This window comes from Perognathus longimembris, chromosome 7, assembly GCF_023159225.1.
Source record: "Perognathus longimembris pacificus isolate PPM17 chromosome 7, ASM2315922v1, whole genome shotgun sequence".
Taxonomy (NCBI): Eukaryota; Metazoa; Chordata; class Mammalia; order Rodentia; family Heteromyidae; genus Perognathus; species Perognathus longimembris.
In genome coordinates, this window is record NC_063167.1 from 45,451,885 (window position 1) to 45,464,653 (window position 12,769).

General features: G+C 38.4%; 1 protein-coding gene across 3 annotated transcripts in view; it reads left to right on the plus strand.

Annotated features, from left to right (window-relative positions):
- Nucleotides 1-1,876: 1,876 nt before the first annotated feature.
- Nucleotides 1,877-12,769, plus strand: part of Lepr (leptin receptor) — a 69,921-nt gene continuing 59,028 nt past the window's right edge. Inside the window, exons 1-2 of one of the 3 annotated variants that reach the window (XM_048351501.1) lie at nucleotides 1,891-1,978; nucleotides 2,580-2,632. The gene's annotated coding sequence lies outside the window, so the exon portion shown is untranslated. Of the gene's footprint in view, nucleotides 1,979-2,579; nucleotides 2,633-12,769 lie in introns of all 3 variants that reach the window. The other 2 variants (XM_048351499.1, XM_048351500.1) reach the window with 2 other exon arrangements.

A 12,769-nucleotide genomic window follows, 5' to 3' on the forward strand; every position in this document is an offset into this window, starting at 1 on the left:
TTTTCCCCATAACCATTCGGAGAGGCCAAGTTATTGTTTCATAATAATTTAGAGAAACTAGTGTTTCTACTCCAGTTCTTGTTTCTATTTGTCTGGTTTCTGGTGCTTGATGAAAACCCAAAGGTTAGCATTTCAGGATTATTTTTTGCTTAGCCTAGAAAGCTCATATAGTGCACAGATATGACATTTCTGAATGATTGGTCAACAAATGGTTGGAGGTCCACATGCTTTTCAAAACAAGTAGCATTGGTCCTGAGATGCTATTTTTATGAGGGAAAAGTCCCATTAAGAATTCCCCATTTGTAAGGAAATGGAAGGACTTGGAAAAAATACTAAGTGGAGTGAGCCAGACCCAAAGAAACATGGATTCTATGGTCTCCCTTATTGGGAATAATTAGCACAGGTTTAGGCAAGTCACAGCATAGGATCACAAGAGCCCAATAGCTATACCCTTATGATCACATAAGATGATGCTAAGTGAAATGAACTCCATTTTATGGAAATGATTGTTATATCACAGTTGTAACTACTTTCAACATCCCATGTGTATCTGTAGTTTCTACTATTGATGATGTTCGTGTATCACCTTCTTGTGATTGTATCTACACTATCTCTGTAATCATATCTGAGTGAATGTGAAACAGTGTGTACTGGTATTAGAATTAGGAAATTCAAAGGGAATACCAAAATTGAGAGACAAAGGGTAAAATAAGAGAAACAACAACAAAAGTAATACTTGCAAAACTGTTTGGTGTAAGTGAACTGAACACCGCAGGAGGGGAAAGGGGGAGGGGGGAGAGGGGTATGAGGGACAAGGTAACAAACAGTACAAGAAAAGTATCCAATGCCTAATGTATGAAACTGTAAACTCTCTGTACATCAGTTTTATAATAAAAACTTAAAAAAAAAAGAATTCCAGAAGTGGGAAGCTTCCTTCTGTAATGCAGGGCTAAGATTCCTTTTGTAATGTGGCAGGGCTAAGGAGCCAAAGACCTTAGTTCTGGCCCTATCCAGCCCTGGGCTGCTTCTCCATGTCTTTGATGCCCCTTTGAATGAAAATGATCGTTCAGTTTGATTCTAAGAATTACAACCATCCATTTAATCTAGGGTATGTCTAGTCTTCTTTATTCTTTCTCTTTTGTAACGTTGTTTTCTTTCAGATTGCCAGGCACAATTGGGAATTTTCTGGATACTTACTTGCCTGTCCTCCTATCCCCAACTCCCAAGTTCAAATTCAAACAATATAACTGCACTTCACATATTGTTTGGCACATGACATATCCAGAATAAAAAAATACATTAAATCAAGACAAATGAATAAATGGAACATTTTGAGCAGAGAACAAGAAAATACCTTTGTACTTTGAGGATGGATTCAGACTGTACAAGGACAGATTTTTTTTTTTTTGTACTTTCTACTTCAAACGTCATTGAATTTCAGGACGGGAAGAGAAATAAATGGACATTAGCTCAACCCCTCACTAGATCCATGAATACGCTCTCCAGCCTTCCTAACAAGCACTGGCAAGATACTAACTCCTCAGTACTTCTGTTTTTTTTCCATGTCACTTTTCTACCCTTTCCAATCGTTGCCATCTTTAGGGTAGCACTGGCCACACTTGCGGGAGTGAAGGCCTGGAAGTCTAATTGCGGGAGGGACCAAGGATCCCCAGTGCCAACCTCAAGACTGAGGGAGCTATTGGAAGACTAGCTATTGGAACCACCACTTAGGGCGCGGGGCGCACGCAGGGCGCCACCCACCCAACTCCCGCTCCCTTCTGGTTCCTCTGCGGGCGGCGGGCTCCCCTCGGCTCCTCCTCCTCCCGCCTCTGCCTCCGCCTCCGCCCCGCCCTCGCGACTTTCCCGCACCTTCGGCCAGGAGTTTGGTGCTGGCCCATCCCAGCGGAGCCACACCGAGCCCGGAGTCCGGGTGCCACCGCCATCTCGGCTTCTGTCCAGGTCGGATCCCAGGATCCAGGTGGGACCCACTTTCCTGTCCTCCATCCCTCCTCACTGCCACCTCTTCTCGCACGGCGCAACGCCAGAGCCGCACTCTGGCATGCGTGCTGGCGGGCACCGAGCCCACCGGAGAGTGGGGGGTCCGCTTTGCAGGGCCCACAGAAAGATCAACATCCTGCATGTGTGGAACCGGTGGGCTTCAGGGAGACTCCTGGCTCTCCCCGGGGTGACGAGGACGCAGCCGTACCTACTACAGCCACAGAGATGGAGATGTACCTGGGGGCGGCGGGGGGTGGGGGTGGGGACGGCAGGGGGAGAGCTCTAGGATGTACTCCCCCCGCCCCCGTTAACTTTTTATTTTAGCCTCCCTTCTACTTTGGAAACTGAAGGGACAGCAAGGTAAATCAGGAAGCCCGGAGCCCAGAGGATGGATTTGGGTAAAATTTGTGTTGTGGAGGTGGCTTAGACCTCAGCTTCCATTTCCCACAAGACAAATTCCCCAGGAGCAAACAAAACAAACAAAAAAAAACCCAGCCCCTTCCCTCCCCCACCCCCCGCCCCGCCAGCCAACCCACAGTTTAAGCTTAAACCCAACCCCAACCAGGGCATTTACTTAACGGGGTGCTTGCTGCTAGAAAGAGACCCAACTGAGGACTCCTTTGGGAAACAACAGGTAGGATGACACTCTTTATAAAACTGGCTATTGCAGGTGCTATTTCGAGGACTTGGTTGTTCTTTTTTACTTCTTATATATGCCTGAGGGAATTCTTTGTCCTGAACGCTTGCCTGAAGTGTCCACAAGTATTCAAGTATATTGAAACAAATGATTTTTCAGAGCTCTGAACTTCCAATCAAGAAAGCTGAGTTTTGGTAGCATGACTTATGACTAGCACCTTGTGCTGTAGCTGGACTTATTATTTCTTCATCTTTCAATCTAAGCAATTGGATTAAGATAATTACTAAGAATTGTTTAGTAGTATCTCGTTTACTAGAATTTAAGGTGTTTCCCAGATGAAAAAGGAATAATGCTTTAATTTATTAACCTGTTATAAATATTGCTAATGTCATTAACTCCCCAAGTCTGTATTGATCTAGGCTTTTAGGTTATTGTAGGTATTATTCTGTGAGCTCTCAGGATCTCTCCAGCTTAAAGCTAAAGAGAAAACATGTGTGTAACGAACCCAGATCCGTGTGACTATGTGAGGATAAATGTTGCCTCATACTAGCCTAAAGAATTGTGTTTACTTGAAAGCAATATTTGCAATGATGTGCAACCAACGTGGAATAGCTTCTGTTTTGTTTTCGGGTAAAACAAAAATTGCACCTTTCAATTACTACTCTTGAATATTGTTTGTTACCTTTTAGCATAAGGTTGTGCACAGAATATTAAAAAAGTCGTTTCCAACCACTTCAGAACCTCTCTGAAATTAAACTCAGGACCACAGATGCCAGTAACAAATTTTCTTGTTTTGGAATGAATCCCAGAAAATAGCAGAGGTTAACGAAACAGATAAGCTGGAAATTAGGAATTGACATACACAAACACAAGTTGTACCTGGAATGTGTCCTATAAGTGTCAATGTAACTTTTGCTTCCTTTATGAGAAAAACACAAACACAAACCTTTGACTTCCTTTGAACAGAGAATGATAGACTAGTTTCTGTCTCTATTTGTGATGTTGATGGTGCTTTCAAAACTATTTGAGACTTATCCATAGCTAGTTAAGATAGGCATAGAAGTACTTCTAGCTCTTCCTGTTGGCTTTGACATAAAATAATAAAAAGAATCTGTCCCACACATGTAATTGGTGTCCAATTTGGGAGAGTTGAATTGATTTGAATTACTTACTCCTAAGAGCGTGTTTTAACTTATTTTGATATCTTTTCACCTTTGGACTGGAATGTCATTGGTCATTCAGGTATTTGACTTCCCTCCTTGTCTCTAATTAGATACTTTTCCCCTTTGAAGCAGGTGCTCAGAGATTTAAGTAACTTGTTTGTTGATTGCACAGGGAGTAGAAACTTTGGCTATGAAATGCTTGGAAAACCATTGGAACCCTGGATAGATCAGAGAGATCGGGGCCACAGCCAATTCACTGATGGCTTAGGAGCGCCATTGTGGTTTTGCAATGTAGACCTTTACCCTTCAAACAGATTTATTGAGGCAAACATGGTTGTCTCTTCACACTTAGGTCACTGTTATAGGACCAAATAATTTGTATTTGTGAAACACAGTAGCTTTGTGAAGTTTTGGAAATAAGATTTAAAGATATCCAGAAAAAAATAAATAAAAATAGTTCTTTTGGCAGATATTGTACTACCTTTTATCCGAAGTGCCTCAAACAAATATATTAGTTGACATGTAACAAGTACTGTTATTATTATTATATTAAGCATTGTATGAGATTACGATTCCATATAATTATGATTCCACAATGCCTCTTGCTCAATGACACACCTTCCATCCCTCTTTTGTCCCCTTCAATCTTTAACCTCAAGATATGGAATTCCATTTTTACATTATATACAATGAATATATTGACTATGTTTGCTCATTCTTATCTCTCCTTTTATGTGCCTTTCCTTTAACCTTCCTCCAAAACATGTTGCCACTTTTTGGCATTGAGCATATCATTTTAACAGATAGTTATAAGGCAAATACTCCACTACTCATTAATCAAGGAAAAGAACTCTGCCAAAAATCATTACTCCCAGAAGCTTTTTGTTTGTTCCTTTCATATCACAATGTAGTTTCACCTTATTTTAAAAGAAAAATTATAAAAATGGTATAAAGCGTATTATAGATTTTCTTTATAGATTATTGTGCCTACCAATCAGTTGATGAATTTAAGCCCTTCTCTTCCCTTTAAAGCAAAATATTATGAATTATGAAACCATTGTTTTAATCTATTCCTACCCAATGTTTGTTTTCACTGCTTTATCAAACTGACTTCAAGGCTTACGACTGCCAAGGTCACCAGTGACATCACCATTATGAATTCAGCTTCCAGTTATCAGTGTATGTCTTACTTTACTTCTCTCATTGTCTTTTATGTCTTACTTTACTTTTCTCATTGTCTTTTGGACCTGGCCTGTTTCACTGAACATGATGATCTCTAGTTCCATTTATTTTCCTGCAAATGACATAATTTTACTCTTTATGGCTGAATCCTAGAGAGCATGAGGCTGGAGTTCCAACTCTACAGCCTCCAAAAATATGAATTAGTAAAAAATATTCCACTATGTTTATGTACCACATTTTCTTTATCTTTTCATTGGTTATTGATTACTTAGGTTTTTACCTCTTCTTTTAGGTTTATTTCTAGGTGTTTTGTTGATTATTATTATTACTTATTTATTTTTACTATTATTCTCTAGCAGTACTGGGTTTTGAACTCAGGGCCCTGTGCTTCCTAGGAAAGCATTCTACCATCTCTTAGTTTGTTTTCTTGGACTCTCTTGCTTTTTTCAGGGTTGGCCTTAAACTATGATTGTCCTATCTCTTGAATAGCTGGGATTATAGAGGTGGCTGACCACACCCGGCCTTCTTTTGTGTTAGGGTATTAATACATTTTTGCCTGGGTTGGCCTTGAACTGTGATTCTCCTACCTTTACCTCTTGAATAGTTGAGCTGACGGAATGCACTACTATGCCTCATCTGTTCACAGCTATTTTATTTTATTTTTTTTTCAGGCTATTTTGAATGGAATTGTTTTCTCATGTTCTTTCTCATCCTATTCATTATTAGTATATAGAAAAGCCATTTTTGTATGCAGATTTATATGTTCTTTCTCTCTGCTGAAACTGTTCAACATATCTAAGAGTTTTCTGTGGAGTCATCAGCATCTTTTAACTGAAGAATCATGTCATCTGAAAAGAAGAGCTGCTTGCTTGACTTCTTCTTTTCCTATCGGTGTCCTTTTTATTTCATTCTTTTGCCTTATTGCTCTCACAAAAAGTCAACTATTTATTTCTGGTTTATAAACATTGGGGTCAGAGAAACGTGTGTTTTCTTTTTTGCACACAGTCAATTTTTGTAAATGTCCTCCCTGTCTTTGAAGATAATGCATAGTCAGTAGCTTTTCGGTACAGGGTTTTATGTATATCAAATTTCTTAATCTTCTGATTCCAATTTTATACTTTAGTGCAGATTTTGCATGTACTTTATTCTCTTCCTTTTTGATATTTTTAGTCTATATCTTCTTTTAAGAAATGTCTATTCAAATAATTTGTTAATGTAAAATGTGATTATTAATTTTTGCTGTTGAGATTTTTGAGTTCTTTGTGTATTCTAAATATTAATCTCTTAATTGGATGAATAGTTTGCAAATATTCTCTTGAATTCTGTTGTTTGTCCTTCTAATTCTTGTTTCTTTGCTATACACAAGTTTTTTAGTTGATATAATCTTCATTTGTCTCTTCTGCTCATGCTGTATATTTTGAGGCATTATGACATGCATGGTATTTTGAGATTATGCAATGTGGCCACACATTTAAACTTTTTTATTTCTGATTTTATAAATTTAAGAGTTGCCTTCTTCATATTATCATTTCTTTTAGCATTAAAGCCTATTTCTTTTTTTGCTTTTTGTTGTTGTTGCTGGTTTGTCCTGGAGCTTGAACTCCGGGTCTGGGTCTTGTCCCTGAGCTCTTTTGCTCAAGGCTAGTGCACTACCACTTTGAGCCACAGCTCCACTTCTGGTTTTCTGGTGATTAATTTGAGATAAGTGGCTTGTGAACTTTCTTGCCCAGGCTGGCTTTGAACCACAATCCTTAGATTTCAGTCTCCTGAGTAGCTAAGACGACAAACAATGAGCCACTGGCACCTGATTACAGCCTATTTTGTTAGTACCTTCTTAGTAAATCTTTTTGCCATCCATTTGCTTTCAGGTTTGTGTGTATTATTTTAGGTGTATAACTTTGAACTATATCTTTTCCCCATCTTTCTGTATTCAGTCTGATATTTAGATGTATATTTTATAAACAGTGCTTATGTTTAAGATGTCTTAAATTCTGTGCCTTTACATTGGATAATTAAATCAGTTACTATTTATCTTAATTACTGGCATATTTTGACTTATATTTATTTATTCACAGGGCCTCTTTACTTACACCATAATTTTTCCTCTTTTCTGTTTCTACATTTTAGGTTGCTGATTTTTATCATTCCAAGGTCTATTTTGTCACTTTAAATGAGTTTATCATTCAGAGATTATTATAGAAGTTACCACATATATCCAAAGTTGGAAAAAAATGAATAAACTCTGAGCAATAATGAATTCAGGAGAATACAAGGGCCACAGTTTGCTGCAAGTCAATTTAGTAGCATTTTGGCATACATTATCAACATCTTGATTCATTTACTTCTTCAACAAGTATTTGCTAAGCACATACTGTGGATTAAACATTGTGGATGCTGAGCAAAAACACATGACTTTCCTAGTGCTTGTGAAAAATAACAGGGTAGAAAAAAATGAATATATTAACAGACCAGCTATACTATGTGTGTTACAGAAGGGAAAAATTAATGAAAAGGAGGAAAAGCAGAGAGAGAAATAGGAAGATTTTTACATATATAGTTATATATAGGAAGATTGAGAAAGAGGAGAGCGTTAGAGGCAGTAAAGTAGGGAGGAAGAGGGAGAGAAGAGGGAAGAATATTCTATAATTATATTTTATAATATATAGAAATATATATACATATATATCAAGAGGGTTAAATGGCATATGAAAGTGAGTTGCACAAGTACACAATCACAATCACAGATGAGGGAATGAGCATACTGAGCATATCTTACCTTTGGGTCATAATTTCTATAACAGTCGTGAGAATATTATATACATGTTTTGTCTGCTTGTACTTGATAGTAGCTATAAAGATCTGAGCCAAGTAGAGATTCTCAGGAGCTTTAATAATTTTACCATTATAAACTTTAAAAATGTGAAGTCAAGATTAAGAACAGCTGTTACCAAATATCTGTTATGTGAAGACACAGGACAACCTAGTTTTCCTCAGAATTATATTTTCTCATTTTATCTTAGCTAGAAGATGTCATTTAATGCTTAAACTTATAAAAACTAAGGAAGTATAAACATAAGATAGCCCCCAACAATTAAATTTTTGAATACAACCAGAGAATTTATGGATCGAAGTGGTTAGTCTATGGAAAAATGGAAGAAAATAAATGATACACATATGTAGTTGTGTGTGTGTGTGTGTGTGTGTGTGTGTGTGTGTATTAGAGAAAAACATACTGTCTCCCACACATAGTAATTGCAGTTGGTATTAGTAGGAAGATGGCACATCAATCATATTAGACCTATCTAGGAGATATCTAAGTGTTTTTCTAGAGAACAAGGTGTACACTGTGTCTAATCATAGTCCTGATTTCGGGAGAAAAGGCTTTTTCACTGAACCAGCAGGATATGAAAGAATAATTTATAAAAAGTAGTCTTTTAGAGCTGGCACTAGCTCATGTCTGCAACCGTAGCACCTCAAGAGGCTGAGGCTGAAGGATCCAGGTTGGAAGCCCACTCAAACAAGGAGGTCTGTGACATTCTTATTTCCCATGAACCAGCAAAAAGTTTGTAAGTGAAGTTGTGGTTCAAGTGGTAGAGCTCCAGCCTTGATTTTAAAAGCTAAAACTGAATGCCTTGGCCAGAGTTCAAGCCTCTGTGCCAGCACCAAACCAACCAACCAACCAACTCCCCAAAACAACAACAAAAAACCAGTTCGTTAGGAAAGTTGCTTTTTATTCTTTTGACTACTATGATTCCAGACTTCCAAATGAATTCTTTGTTGTTGTTGTTTTGAAAATCATCCCAGTGAGAGACCTTGTTTCTATGATCCCAGGTACTTTGAGAATCTCTACAATATTTGCAATGTGCTTCACATTCTTCAAGGGAAAGTTATAATATCCTCTCTGGAATCTGATATCTCAAATAAAAAATAATGTCTTATCTACTCTTTTAGTTTTTTAAATGCTTCCATTGATATAGAAATTTAAAAAAGAATACTTCATTATTGTCTTTTAATTTTTTAATTGTTATTATAAGGGTGATGTACAGAAAGTTACAGTTACATAAATCAGGTAAAGAATACATTTCTTTTTGGACAATGTCAGCCTTTTCATTATTATTTTGAAGAATGTTTTAGGAATCAAAGTTAAGTCTATCTTCCTTCCAGTCCAACATTTGCTATCTATCATTTGCTATTGATCTATCTGGTCTGTCTGTGTGCCTGCCCGTCTGCCTGCCCACCTGCCTGCCTGACCGTCCATCCATCCACTCACCACCTATCCATCATTTATTTGTCTATCACCTATTTTTATTAGCTATTGATTATATATCTATATTTATCATTTATCTTCTATTTTTCATAACCATCTATCTACTTATAATTATTGGTGTGTAACTTTGTTGTGTATTTGTTACAAGGTCTCACAGTTTAGTCTACTTTGGTCTTGAAGTTGTGATCTTTGGACTTGTAGCTCCTTAGTGCTGGGATTACAAGCATGCACTGCCATGTCTGGTATATTTTGATGAACATTTTGATGGTGGTTTCTACAAACCTTTCTTCCAATTTTTTTATGTTCTTTGTTTCATCCCAGAGAATGCTCAGTGCTCTACCTATTCCCCTCAATTTGGAGCCTTTAATTTCATTCTTTATTTATTTACTTTATTATTATTATTATTTATTTATTTATTTTTTGCCAATTCTGGGGCTTGAACTCAGAGCCTGAGAATTATCCCTGGCTTCTTTTTGCTCAAGGCTAGCACTCTATTGCTTGAGCCACAGTGCCCTTTCTGGCATTTTCTATATATGTGGTGCTGAGGAATGGAACCCAGGGTTTCATGTATACGAGGCAAGAACTAGGCCATATTCCCAGCCTCTTCTTTATTTTTAAGCCCACTGACTGATCTTCTAACTTGGACCAGCGGCTTCAATTTTGAGTTGTCTTTTTACCCTGGTGTTTTTCTGTCTGGTTGCTTGATTTTAATCTTTTTCTATTGTCTTCTGTACCCACCTTCCTTCTCTTCCCTCTCAAACCCATTTGCAGGAGAGCTGCTGTGCAGATTGCACAATCTCAGGCCCGCTGTTATCTAACATGTGGTCCTATCTTCCTGAATTCAGGCTTTCGTCTTTCTTGGTTTACTCCTCATAGAATCCTATGGTATACTATGGAAAATTGGAATGCAGTGTAAAATGTGTTGCAATGCTTTATAAAGTTTTCAGGTTGGTGCATTTTCTTCTGTGGATATACAACTTTAAAGTCAAAGTATTCCTCTATCAGACAGCTACTAGCAAGTCTAATACACAGATTTTGGGATGAAGAATTTTGTTTTTCCTTCCCCCTCAATGGAAGCTTTTTATCTCTTTTTCTTTGCTGCTCTGAAGTTCTCTAACAGTGTTTGAGAATGGATCTATTTTCCATTTCCTTTTCTTAAAGTACTGTTGGTTGAATCTGGATCTCTTAGATTTAGCCTTTAGATGACTTATTTTTGAAAAGAACAGACAAAAATCCATCTCTTTTCTAAAATTTAATTTTATTGTCAAGGTGATGTATAGAGGGGTTACAGTCACACATGTAAGGTAGTGAGTACATTTCTTGTCAATCTTGTTACCTCCTCCCTCATTTTCCTCCCACTTTCTCATCCCCCTAAATCCGCCCCCCCAAGCTGTACAGTTAATTTTCAACAAATTTGCTCTATTCATTTACTTTTTAAAAAAACTTTGTTCCTTCCCATTATTCCGTTGTCATTATGTGGATGGAGTGTTTCCTGAAACATCTTGGGGTTTACTCATGTCTTCATGTTTCCTGTGGTGAGTTGAGTCTGTGATTAGTATTCTTCTTTTCTTCCTTTGTTTTTCCCTCCCTCTTTCACTGACTCTCTTTTTTGGTCAGTCCTGGGACTTGAACTCAGGGCCTAGGCACTGTCCCTGAGCCTCTCTGTACTCAAGGCTAATGCTCTATCACTTAAGCCACAGCATTACTTCTGGCTTTCTGGTGGTTAATTGGCGATAAGAGTCTCATGGACTTTCATGCCTAGGCTGCTTCAAACCATGAGCTTCAGATCTCAGCTTCCTAAGTAGCTAGGACTACAGGTGTTAGCCACTGGTGCCTGGCCTGACTCTTCTTTTCTTCCTTTTCCTCCCTCCCTCCCTCCCTCCCTCCTTCCCTCCCTCTCTCCCTCCCTCCCTCCCTCCCTCCCTCCCTCCCTCCCTCCCTCCCTCCCTCCCTTCCTCCCTCCCTCCCTTCCTCCCTCCTTTCCTTGATAACTTCCTTCCTTCCTTTCTTTCTCTCTCTTTCTTTCCCTCCTCTCCTCCCTTTCTCTCTCCCTTCCTTCCTTCTTTGCTCCTCTCCCTCCCTTCCTTTTCCTTCCTCCCTTTCTCTCTTTCTCTCTCTCTCTTTCTTTCTTTTCTCTCCCCTCCCTCTTTCTTTTCTTTTGTTTGGGCTTGTCCTAGGGCTTTAACTCAGAGCCTGGGCACCATCCTTGAACTTTTTTTCTTAAAGCTAGCACTCTACCTCAGCTCTACTGGCTTTTTGGTAGATAGAAGTCTCATAGACTTTCCTGCTGAGACTGGCTTTGAATCAAACTTCTCATATCTCAGCCTCTTCAGCAGCTACGATTACTGGTGTAAGCCACTGAGGCCTAAATCCTTTTCTTTCTTTGAATAAAAAATAAGATTAGGCTAAAGGCCTTTTTCTTATCTTCATTTGTGTCTCTAACATAGCCATGAAATGAAGAAAAACAGTGTTAATTTTGTGCAGATGTACGGTGTTCTTTAGCTGACAGGTGTCATTTGAGGAAGCTCCCGTTCATAGTGAATATCCTACTAAATGTCAGATATTTAAAGGTTTTTACTGTATTAATGTCAAGTTTATTTGAAAAGTTCAACTTATCCTCAAATAATTTGTACTTACCACCTTTTAATAGATAGGACCATATAGTACGATAGCATGCCATTTGACAGTTTTGAATCATTTAGGGAATGACTTCTTAAGGAAGTGCTATTTTCACAAGCTTCCCAGCTGCTTGCCTGTGGAGTATGAACCTTGCTGTACCCACTGCACCATGTTGTCTGTGGGAGAGGACAGGAAGAACAGGTGAGCTTCCAGGAGCCAGAGGGATAGTAGGAGGCACCAAGGTTTTAATAATGACCTGTATGTCCTGGGATGAAGCTGAGCTGTCTTGTCCAGAGGAGATCCACACGAGATTTTGGCTATGGTTCTTGGCTTTGTAAAATTTTCACAGCTTTTCTGGTCCTCACTGACATTCTTTGAGTGCTACCAATGATCTTCAATAAATTCCTCTCCTACTTAGACTAGTGAGTGATGATTTCAGTTATTTGTCTGTCACTTCCCTGAAATCTACAGGGAGGGAAGTTTGTCTGCTGTAACTATATTGTACGCAAAGAAGTCAGGCCTCACTTGCTCGGGCCCGTATGTGCACGTTCATGCCCCATTTCCCTCTCTTACTCTTCACTATTTCTAGCAGTTTCAGGGTTGTGTCATGGATAGCAGGCTCTTCCAACATATCCCAGGGAGTTACAGCCTTCATTCCACTTCATTAGTCTTGGCTTTGTCTCCCAGAAATTTGTTTAAATTTGCTAATTGTATTTTTGTTCTATTTTTTCTATTAGGGGATTAATATGACTTAATGCTGAAGTTATTTTAGGAGGTAGAGGAAATCTGTTTGTCCACCTTGCAATCTTAAATCTGGTGTTCCTTAGTACTTTATTCATATTAGTAATAAAATACTTTTAACACGCAAACACACTGTAAAATAAAGTTACTTCTTATAGGTAA